The sequence below is a fragment of the Dryas octopetala genome, chromosome 3 (assembly GCF_963921425.1).
Source record: "Dryas octopetala chromosome 3, drDryOcto1.1, whole genome shotgun sequence".
Taxonomy (NCBI): domain Eukaryota; kingdom Viridiplantae; phylum Streptophyta; class Magnoliopsida; order Rosales; family Rosaceae; genus Dryas; species Dryas octopetala.
The window spans coordinates 14,839,185-14,851,106 of NC_141368.1; the positions used below are offsets into that span (position 1 = coordinate 14,839,185).

General features: G+C 37.3%; 1 pseudogene; it reads right to left on the reverse strand.

The window, feature by feature from the left end:
* Positions 1-9,541: 9,541 nt before the first annotated feature.
* Positions 9,542-11,709, reverse strand: LOC147291241 (subtilisin-like protease SBT3 pseudogene; annotated as a pseudogene).
* Positions 11,710-11,922: the final 213 nt, after the last annotated feature.

An 11,922-nucleotide genomic window follows, 5' to 3' on the forward strand; every position in this document is an offset into this window, starting at 1 on the left:
TTTGATGAATGAAAATGTTAACATGTCCTTAAATTGCAACGATTTGTAAACTACAATACCAAAATAATAACAATTGAAACTACATGAATCCAAATGGAACTTGGCTCGAACTACAAGGACCAAAACTGAACTCTGGCCAACATAATTTTTTATCTAAGTAAAAACAAGGATTTAAGGGTATTATGGGGACTAGGAGGTGGAAAAAGTCGATTTAGCATATTTTAATATTTGATAAGGGCTGAAAAAATAAGGTAAGTGAGAAAATAAAACAAGTGAGTGAGATTAACAACACTCTTTCAATTGGTCTTTTGGTGAGTTGAATCACTTGTTCCAACAATAAACCACCCATAGATGATAGTCCTATCTTTAACCCGCCACATTAGAGCATCTCTATCGAAAGAGAAATTATTGTGTGTGATTGTAACACCACGTGGTAGTGTGACCAGTCCATTAGAATTATAACATGTATACAACTATTAAAATCTAAAATTCAAAACTCTAAACTTATAGACTCGTCATTCATCCATATTATAACACGTGAATCAATAATATTACGTTATAGTGTTATAGTTACATACAATAATTTTTATCCAACGAGAGTAGTAAACATCATGGTAAAGTCATTTTGAATGCCACCTAGGATACACCCTCATCTACCAGAATTAGCAACACCATGTAGCAATTTGAACCAATGTAGTGACATTAATATATTTGCTATCTTGAAAACTTGAAAAGGAATTGGTATTTGGGGTGCACTTATTATTTAAATGCTTTAGTCTTTGACATGCACTTAGCAATTCTTTTGTCTGTTTGCTTGCTTTGAAAATGAAGCTTTCTTAAGGAGAGGTGTAAACGAGCCGAGCCAAGCCAAATACCATCGTGCTCAAACTTGGCTTGTTTTAAATTTTTCGAGTTTGACCTTGACTTGGCTTGTTTCTTATATGAGCCGAGCTCAAATGAGCAAAAAAAAAAAAAAAAATCGAACCCGATATGAACTCGAGTTATATCGAGCTTATTTACATAATTTTATCTAATATATTTTATTAACTACTATTTAAAAAAAATATTAATTTATATCAAACATTTTCTTCTTGAAAGTATTATAATATGTTAATTTAACTTAGAGTTAATATATATTTTTAGTTAAATTAGGTAGACACCAAAGACTTCTTTAAAACACCATATAGATGAATATAGTTTTCCTGAAGTACAACTGTATCAAATAATTAATTCCATCTAAACATTCATAACTTATAACACTTGCAAAAATTATCATTAAAAAAAAGACGTAAGGTAGTAGAAGTCTTATAATCGAATAATACAAAAACAAGTATGAAATAAAAATAACAAGTCCTCATATAAGCTACTAGAAAATGAGGTATGAAACATATAAACTAGAAAATACAAGCTGCTCATGATATTTATGAGTCAAACATGCTAAAGCTCAAGTTTGGCTTGTTTCTTAAACGAGCGAGCCTCGGCTTGGCTTGTTTTTTTACGAGCTGAGCTTAAACAAACTAAACTTGAGCTAAACTTGATACGAATTTGAGCTGTATCGAGCCAATTTACAGCCCTAGTTAAGGATGGTTTAATTGTCAGGCCCAAACTACTAGAAAGTTTAACCCATATATGGCTTTCCCAAAACTTAACTTATAGGCTTGTAGCCCAAATTTAAAATAGACTCGGTTCCAATAACAAAAACACAGGGCCATTTTGAAATATTTACGAGAATGCCACCATGGGCCCACCTATTTTAATTGTATCTTCAAGTTGTAGTTAACATTTCTTTTAATAAAAATGAATAGATATGTCAATGAATCAATATAGAAAGGATTGGCTTGAATTCCATCCGATTTGATAAGACAATTAACTTGATCCGATTTGATTTGATAATCCAACATATTCATATAAATATTTATAATAAATATAGAAAAATACGTTATATATTATATTAAATCGGATTAGATATATTAAAATTCATATTTGTTTCGTTAACTTAACTGGTTATTGGATTCGAATTGTAATCAAATTATCGGATTGAATCACCAAATCATCTCCTATTAATCACATCGATTTCAAATCAAATTCGGATAAAAATTTGATCCATGGACTGGTCTACAAATGAGTACACCACTTTTATTTATAATAGTGCCTAATTTTAAACACCCTAATCACCAAAAAAATTTGTCTAAACCCCACCCATCTAGAAACTCTTTCAAAACCCCCTAAAACTTATAATCCTAAATTACCCTTCTGATGCATGCTAACGTCACTATAACTGAATTTTGGTGAAACCTTTTTTTTTTTGGAATTGAAGTTTTTGCTAAAACTCAATATTTTACTAAAACTAAAATCAAACACTGAAATTGAATTTTATTACACTAAAACTGAATTTCAAAAATTCAGTTACACTGAAACTGAATTTCAAAAATTCAGTTACACTGAAACTGAATTTCAAGAATTCAATTACACTGAAACTGAATTTCAGAAATTCAGTTACACTAAATTGAAGAATTCAGTTATGAATTCACTTACTGAAACTGAATTAAGTGATGAAACAATTACACCTCGACTAAAATGCAATTACACCTTAATTAAAAAACAATTACACCTTTACTAAAACAATTACACTTCACTAAAACAGTTACACCTTTACTGAATTCCGTTTCACTAAAAAGAACACAGCAACCTTATCAAAAAAAAAAAAAAAACCAACAATACAACAAGTCATTGAGATGAGAGGAGTAGCCAACAATACAACGTCGTCCGATCACCTCACGCGCGACGAGTACACGACAGCCGCCACTGCCTCGATCTGTTTCTACCTGCAAATTTGATTCATCATATTTCAGAACCATAATTTCATTCAAAATTCATTTAAAACTCATGTTTCACGAACTGAAACTGTTTCACGAAATGAAACTGTTTCACGAACTGAAACTGTTTAATCAATAAATGAAGTAAATTTGTATATACTTATAAATCAATTAAAAACCACATTTCTATCTGATTTATAACAAATTCAATTAAAACAGATTCACAAATTATACATTTCACAGACAGATTCACAAATCAATTTCAAATTAGGGTTTTCAAATCAGGGCTTTTGAAATTCAATGCAATTGAACCAAAATTTGTATACCAGTAGAGAGAGACTGTCAAAGGGAGAAGAATGAGACCGGAACCACTTCAATCTGCCGCCGGAATCGCCGGCAACGGCGGCGATAAGTCTCAGACTTTCTCGGCGTCGATTCGCCATCCACGGTGGTCAGTTGGAGAATCAGAGACCACCATCACACTCACCACGTCGAGAGGAAGCTTCTGGAAGTGGAGAGCGGCTGCGACGTTGCCGGAATCTCGAAGTCACCGCCGAAGATGACGATCGGACTTCGGGCTGTATTTGGGTTTCTGTGGATTTTATGGGAAAGAAAAGGCCATGGATAGATAGAGGAGGAAGAGGCGAGAAGAACCCAACCAGTCCGACACCTCGTCGTCGTCGGAATTGATGGATCGCCAGAGAGGGAGCTCGGGTTTGCCTAGACCGATCCGGCGTCGATGTTATGTTTCGTGGAGAGTGGAGGGCAAGGAGAGGAAGAGGAAGGAGAGGCGAGTGTGATGGGACCGGTCTCGCCGGCGACAGCAACGGGGAGAGAGAGAACGCAGAGGGGAATTAAGAGAGGCACCTGATGGGAGAGAGAGAGAGAGAGAGAGAGAGAGAGAGCACCCATAAATTGAAAATGAAAATAAAAAAAAAGGGTAAAACTGGAAAATTAAAAGATGAGAAGTCAAATTTGACTGGGTATTAGTTGACTAGGGGATTTAGGAAAATATTAAATGTAAGATTGGGGGTTATAGGAGAGGTAGATTTTGGGTGGAGGTTATGAAAGATTTTATCTCTAACTAGGGGGTTTATACTTATTAACATTATTTATAACAATTTTGCAATAACTTTTTTTATCATTTCCAACAACATTCCATTAATATTTTCTAAAAAGTAAAATTTAAGTTACAACCTAATTTGCATTCAAACATCAGGATATAGCAAACATGAAAACAAAGCATAGAAGAGCTTTTATTACAAATTAACTATTGTTTTTGCGTCCTCAATTTGATTAATAGTGGAATCATCATCGGCCAGTAATGGTGGTGCTGACAACAGGTGACACTACTATGGGACTCCTGGCAATGGTGGTGTTCACAACAGGTGACACAACTATGGGACTCCTTACAGTATGAGTTCCATTTTCTTCGACCCAAACAAGTGCACCAAATGAAACTTTTTCTTCCTTATTCCCCTTATATTTTATATCAAGAGTGTAATGTCGATTGTTATTAGTCTTCCGAAACACTAATATATTTGGGGAAACTATAACTTCTGAACCTTCTGGTGCTTCCACAACGGCCTTGTAAGTTGTGGTATCCTTTCCAACATTAGTTACAATTCTTCGAAATTTTTGAGTTCTCCATATTTCATAATCTTTATACAAAACAATGAAGGACGCACTACAACAATTTTGGCCAAAGGCCTCCAATGATTTCCACTAAAGTTGGGGGGGTGCCAATTGCTAATGTGGTTGTTCACTAATAATTAACATTAGTGATCACATTATTATGTCAGACATTGGCAGTGAATTAAGAACCAACTAATGTGCTTGATTAGTTGATTAATCAGTGGCACCCCAGTAATTTAAAGTAAAAAAAGGGGGTCAACTAATTTAAGGACTAAAGCAGGGAGTTAAAAAATGAATTCACTATTTTGTCTGGTTGCTCCGAGTTGCTAAACCTTTATTGGGGTTCCCTTGTGGCAGCATCTCTTTCTTCCCACCCCTAAGTCAAACGGGATCCAGCATCCGTGGATGTCACCGGTCACGCCATAAAGTGCCGATCGGTTCAAATCCCCAAATTAAGGGGTTGCTCCTCCTCCAGTCACCATCGGAAGGTGGGTTCAGCAAGGGGTTGGTTATTGCCAAATAACTGGGTTCCATCCTTCCACTGATGTTGCGCATAGGTGGGGGAAATTCTTGGGTTTTTTGCTTCTATGGTTACAGTGATTAGATGGATATGGCACCTGCACCTGGGTTTTTTCAGAAATTCTGGTTTCTCTTTGTGCTTCGGCTGTGCGTGAATGAGGAAGCACCTGCTACACAAACCAGAGGGGTCGGTTGTGTTCCGTATAATTTAGTTCTGAGTTGGTCCGACTGTGGAAGTTCTGAAGCTTCCAACAATCAGGAAAGCGATATTTGCAAAAGATGATAATCAGTAATTATACAATTTCACTTATTGCTCTCCTACCAACAAGCTTATGCTTTGTGGTTATATTAAGACTTTTGTTGGCATAACTGTCTTTTGTGTTAAGCTTGCAATAGATCAAACATGGTTTGAATGTCTTAGTTGTGTTGAGAATAATGATGTAAAATGTGTTGATTGCTGGAGGTTTTGGATGAGCGGACCTCAATTTGGAGGTCCGGGCCTCAGATTTTTGTGTGCGTCCTGGAGGTCAGATCCTTAAGGTGGAAGTCCGGTCCTCTGATTCATGGCTGTGCTGACAAGTGGGAAACCCCTTTTACAAATCAGGTACAATAGCAACTTGACCAATTTCCTATTCCCCGTAAAAAGGTGGGGCAATATAAAATAAATAATAATTTTCAACCTTTTCCAACTATGTACTTGGGGTTGTACTATAACCAACCAGAGATTGTACAAAACAGTAACCAGTTTTTCCATTTTTTATCATAAAATTAAAATCCAACTATGGAGTCTTTAAAGCCTGCAATAAAGCAAGTCCAGTCAGTGAGACAAACTTAAAAAGCCATCTCCCGCCCATGCTCAATATTTTCCCTCCTTCTAATGGCGCCTAGTAGGTTGGAATCACAGTTACCTATGACTGACTTGATAAGGTGTCAACTACTTGTGGCTGTTGACAGGCTTCAAGGGATACTATATACAGTAAGGAAATCCTCCATAAAGTGTTGAAGATATTTTCAAGAGCATTTACAAGGCTGCAGTGAAGCAGGTAGACCTACTGCTACATTCAAGAGACTTTGCAAAGAGAATATCATCTGCATCTACTGCTCTACAGAAGATTCTCAAGCTTTACACTGTAAGGTATGGCATATTCCCTGCACTTATGGCAATCCTTGACTTTAGGCTTTCCATAGTTAAGCCTTATTGCGATCATTTCAGTTGAACACACACCCACAGTCATGCATATAGGTGTAACACAAACCTCAGTTTTTGTCATTTGCAATAAATATCAAACTGTTTAGACCTTGTAGAGGTTATTTGTGTTGTAGCTTTCAACCTTAATGGACAGAGTATGACCTAAGATTGTTCAATGGTAATGGAACTTAGGATATACTGTTATTTATATAGTTAAAAACAAAATTTTTTCCATAGCATCACTACTGGAAGTACTTGGTTCAGAGAGTTAGTAAAAGCACTTTTACATGTTCCACCATACATTATCACAGTTGATGCTGTTATGATACACATGGAAGTTCACCCAGATGATATGACTTAGAAATTGACCAAATAAAACTAACAAAAAGTGTGAATGCCTCTGTGTGTTCTTATTTGAGGCTAGTGGGAGATTTAAATTTTTAATAAGCGTTTATTATGCAAGTGTGAAAAGGAAAAACTTTACCAAATTTGTTCAGTGATAATTTGTTAAAAACAAATGGCATGTGGCAGAACAATATATGAGCATTCGCTTAACAAATAATCTAAAGTATTAAATGGAGTAGTGGATTTATATGATTATTGTTTTTTAGTTCACATTGAAATCTTTTGAAACCCCTACTGAATGTTAGTTATATTGTCTGTGAGGTGGATCTTGTGAATTTTTTATTGTTATATCAAAGTAGCCATAGAAGGAATCCAGTTGGTTTCATTATATCATGTGCCAAATACAGTTAACCATGTTTGGATTTGTTTTGCTTAGTGTGAGTCCACCTCAATGGCTAACTCCTAATCAGAAGGAATATCTCAACCCTTTGTGGATGTTGACGTGGTTCAGGAGACCCCTAACATGACAGGGGAGGTAATAGTTGGTTGAAGAAAGGAAAAGAAAAAAAAAACAGAAAGCCAAAATTATGAGGGGAGAAGGTCCGAACTCTACACTGGAGGACCGGATCTCCATAGAAGGTAGCAGCAGTGAAATGGAATTTGCACGCAGGGAGGTCCGGTTTCAGCTTGTGAGAACCGGATATTCAGAGACGACGCAGCTTGAAATGGAGATTTCAAGCAGGGAAGTCCGGACCTCTTATTGGAAGTCCGGACCTCGAGTCGGGAAAATTATACATGAGCTATATTTTCACTAGGGGAGGTTTTGGAGAACCGGACCATGCAGTGAGGTCAACTCCCCAATCTTCAAAACCTGACCTTGTCCTACATCACTTTTTTTCATAAAGGAAATCTTATTTGGCAGTGATCTGAGTTTAGAATATGGATAGTCATAGAAAGACACCCATGATAATGTGCTTTTATTTATTAAGCTTCTAATGGTGTGTATGGAATAGAAACGCTGTGTAATTAACACAGTTAACAGAGGGAAGCTTCTAATGGGACACACTAGTGGAACGAAGTCACACACGCAAGTGAGGGATGAATACGTAAGTAAATAGACTCCCAATACTTTGTGACCTTACATGTTATCTGAAGTAAGCAATGCATTTTTAAAGTCATATGGTTTTATTATTTAAAGAGTGCGTTTTTCTTTACAGGCTCAGGATCATGATGGTCATGAACCAAACCGAATTGAGCTATTCAAATTAACTCACCGCAGAACAAATGGCAACCCTATTGACGAGGCTTCTCGGGAAATCATGGTAAGTTTGGTGATGCTCTAACTACTCTCACCAAGAATGCAGCCACATTAATGTTACTTCATTAGAGAAAAAATAGTATTAGGCAGGTAGGATTTTTCTATTGGTTGACATAAACATGTACATGTTGTAACAAAATTTTGTTGGATTGACAGGATGAGATGGATAGGCTTGTGGCAGAGTATGAGGAGATGCCAGAAAACCCACCTATCACTCCTGCTGTCTACAATAAGATATTTCAGATGTAGTAGGACCTGAGAGCAATGGACGAGTAAAGGGTTATGGAATTGGGGTAACCCCTGCAGATATACTTGGGCAGGTGATTCAGCGTCGTGGGGTTGGGGCAGAACTTCAACAACTGAGGTTGGCTAATCAACTGCTGGTGGCTGAGGCAACCAGGCAAGTGGAGCTTCAAAAGCTTGAGATGGAGCACAACCGCAATGTGATGGAGCAGTACGGGTTGAATTGGAGAGGATTGCAATGGTAAACACTCAAGATATATTGAACATTCAAAGGCAACAGTCCCACATGGATTTCAACTTGAATGGAAGGCTTACCATAGCTTTAGACAGCTACTTAAGGGGCAGCATTGGCACAAGCACCGGCAACACTCCATCCTTGGCACCCCCACTGCCCCCAGTTCAGACTGGCACAAATTCCTTCCACCTTCCACAGATGCCAGGTGTGATTACGCCATTTTCTACAGCAGGAATGGCTGGTCCCCAACAGTTGGCGCAACAGCATGCTAGGAATGACATGGGAGTAGAGGATGGTGCTTCGGGAGATGCAGGCGCTTCAAGCAGCAGGGTTGGGAGGTCACAACACAACTGATCGACATAGCAAAAAAAATCATGGCTGCCAGTAAGAATACTTTTTGTTGTTTTGAGTAATATACTGCTAGTATTTTGAACAGCTTTTGTGATACAACTATAAACTTGGTGGGTTATATTATGGTTTAGACTATGATAAATATCACCAAGTTTGGAAGTGTGGATATTCTGTTGGGATCATATGACTAAGTGTTTTGCAGCTAGTGATTAAGCTTTTGTTGTTTTTGGTATCTAAGTTTCATTTTGTTTTAGAAATTGTGAAAAGTATGGGGAAAGGATATTAGAGTGGTTGTAACTATGCACTTGAACCGCTACTTGAATTAAACATGCAATTTCAATGTATATAGCAAGTCGTATTTGCATCAATGAAGAAAGTCAGTGATTGTGGGTTCAGCTGTGCAACTTGAGTTGTCAATTATTTGTTTTTAATTTTTCTTATATGGCATTGAGGTTCTGCTACATACCCCTCCTATTAATGAGATTGCTGGACTGAAAGTTAAGCATGCTTCCTCCAATAATAGTCTAGCCTTTCCACATTTTATGAATAATATGGTGTAACAGCCATTGCAAGCATCCTTAGTATTATAAGAGCACACTGGAATCTTCAAATGCATATTCGGACTGTTGCAAATGAAAGATTAATTGGACACTATTCATACATTCAATCCCACTGCAGCAATCGTTTTGGTGGGAAAATACATTCTCAATCTCATATAAATAGTCATCAAAGTTCTTGCATGGTGGAAGATATTTAATTTCTGAAACCAAATCAGAAACTAATACCAATAAGGTGGGAGTGCAGTAAGCAATGGTTGTTATTAGTGAGCATTCATACCCACTGTTACCAAGATAGTAGAAGAAACCATGGCATGACATTAATTAATAATATCAATCATCCACCAATTTAGCAACCCCAATAGAGATGGTGAACAAGTGATACCCACTAACTGCAGCATTAGTGAGAACCGGACCTGTCAGACTGACACTGCAGGTTTTGGCAGAAGCTTCCACCATGCTTACATGTGGGTGGCCTTAGCTACCTTGCCACCCCAACACCAACCTCGCACATGATATATGGTGACTGCAGTGTGGCAAGGGACATTACACACTAGCAATGGTGGCAGTTGCCTCTATGCCAACCAAAAAAAATTGGTTGCCTTTGCTTGTTTTTCTTGTAGTGACGGGTAATTAAGATCGGTAGAAGGACTGGAGCAATCTAAGTTGTGAGAATTAGTAATCCGAAACAATTCTTCTGAACTAAAGTTCATGGAGCACAATAAATTCACATAATCTTGTGGTGTAACATCATAAATCAAACCTGGATCAAGTGCTTTGTTTGGATTGATATGACCTGCTCCCCTTGCTAAAGGTGAAGCAAATTTTAAACCATCAGCAGCATCTCGAATTGGGTGTCTAGTATTATCAAATGGATTCGCAGTTGTCATTATGGCTGATCTAATAGCAGCAGGACTCCATTTTGGATGTGCACTTTTCAAAAGGGCAGCTAACCCAGAAACGTGAGGGCAAGCATAAGATGACCCTGATATAAAAGTGTAGTTACTATATAAAGACAAACCTTTTATACCTGACCATATATCAGCTGCTGGTTTTTTTGGAATCCAAGCACCTAAAACTAGTTGACCAGGTGCTATTACATCCGGCTTCAAAGTATAAGAATAGCTCTGCGAAGGACCTCTTGAAGAAGCATAAAGTACATATGGACTAAACTTCGTATCTGTGATGGTTTGTTGGAATTGTATGGAGGCTGACATTGATTTGTTTGATCTTATATATTCAAACACTTGTTGTGCTTCCCTTGAGCCGATCACAATACATGGACAAGTTACAGTATATGGAATATAACCATCCTTAATAATTATAGCTCCCCAAATATCTGAGGAGGTGAGAGTAGATAGTTGATGAGTAACATTCCCTTGATCACATAAGATGATGCCATGATCAGAGAATTGAGATAACAATTTAGAGTTATCACATGATGATATTGTCTTTTCATACACAAGAGGCAAAGTTGGTATTATGTGAGGGCTAGGAAATGTAGACCACCCTGTAACTTTTAGCACATCTCCTAGAATCAAAATTCCAGCAAACCAACGGTCCACTGAGCCTGAAGTGACCGTTATAACCCATGGAAAACCGTTGTATATTGTTCCGAGGCCCGGACCTTCATTTCCTCCTGCACATGAAACAACTATGCCTTTCTCCATAGCAGAAAATGAAGCTGCTGCTATAGGGTCATTATACAATGGTAATCCTTTGCTTCCTAATGATATGGAAATTACATCAACACCATCCTCGATAGCTTGATCGATACCAGCTAGAATATCAGATGGGTGGGCAGGTATGTCATTTGTACGAACCTTGTAAATAGCCAATCTAGCTTTGGGTGCAACACCTTTGGCTGTTCCAGCAGCATAACCAAAATAAGATGCTTTATCTACAAAGTTCCCAGCAGCAATAGAGGAAACCAGGGTACCATGACCAACATTATCCCTAGCAGAGTCCATGGTTATTTTTAATCCTTCAATTGCAGATAACACACCTTCTTTGAAGTACCTAGCTCCTATGATTTTAAAGTTACACATGGAGGAATTGAAATCTTGGCCTTCCTCACAAAATCTCTTCCACTTACTAGGATCATTTTTGGTAATACCATCATCACTAAAACTTGGGTGCTCTGGCCATATACCAGAATCTATAATACCAATGACAATATCTTTGCCATATTTTGAGGTAGGCCATAAGCCAGATAAATGATTCAGAGATAGAAATCGATCAGGGGTATGGGTTGTATGAAGCTGAATAACTTGTTCACTGTATGATGAAACATAACCTCTGGACTTCTTCAAAACCTCTAGCTCCTTTAATGATAGAGAAGCACTAAATCCATGTATTGCATTATCATAACTATAAATAATGGATGGGATAGAGTGAGATTCGTCAAATGAGAAATGTTTTGAAAATCTGGTGTAATCAATAAGTGATAAGTACCAATTATGATGGCTAGTAAATATTTTTGGCATAAAGGACTTGTTCATATGAACAATATATGTTGACCTCTTTTCTAAATTTGATTTAGCATGAGCAATAGTTAAGAATAACCACGTAAGGAAGAACAAGTATGTAATCGGAGACCCACGGGTAAATTTCATTCTTTGTCTAATGCCTTCAAATTTTTTTAGATATGAATGGCTTTGTGATCATTTATATGTACAATAGTCAGCATATATGCCAAAATATTAAAAAGAAAA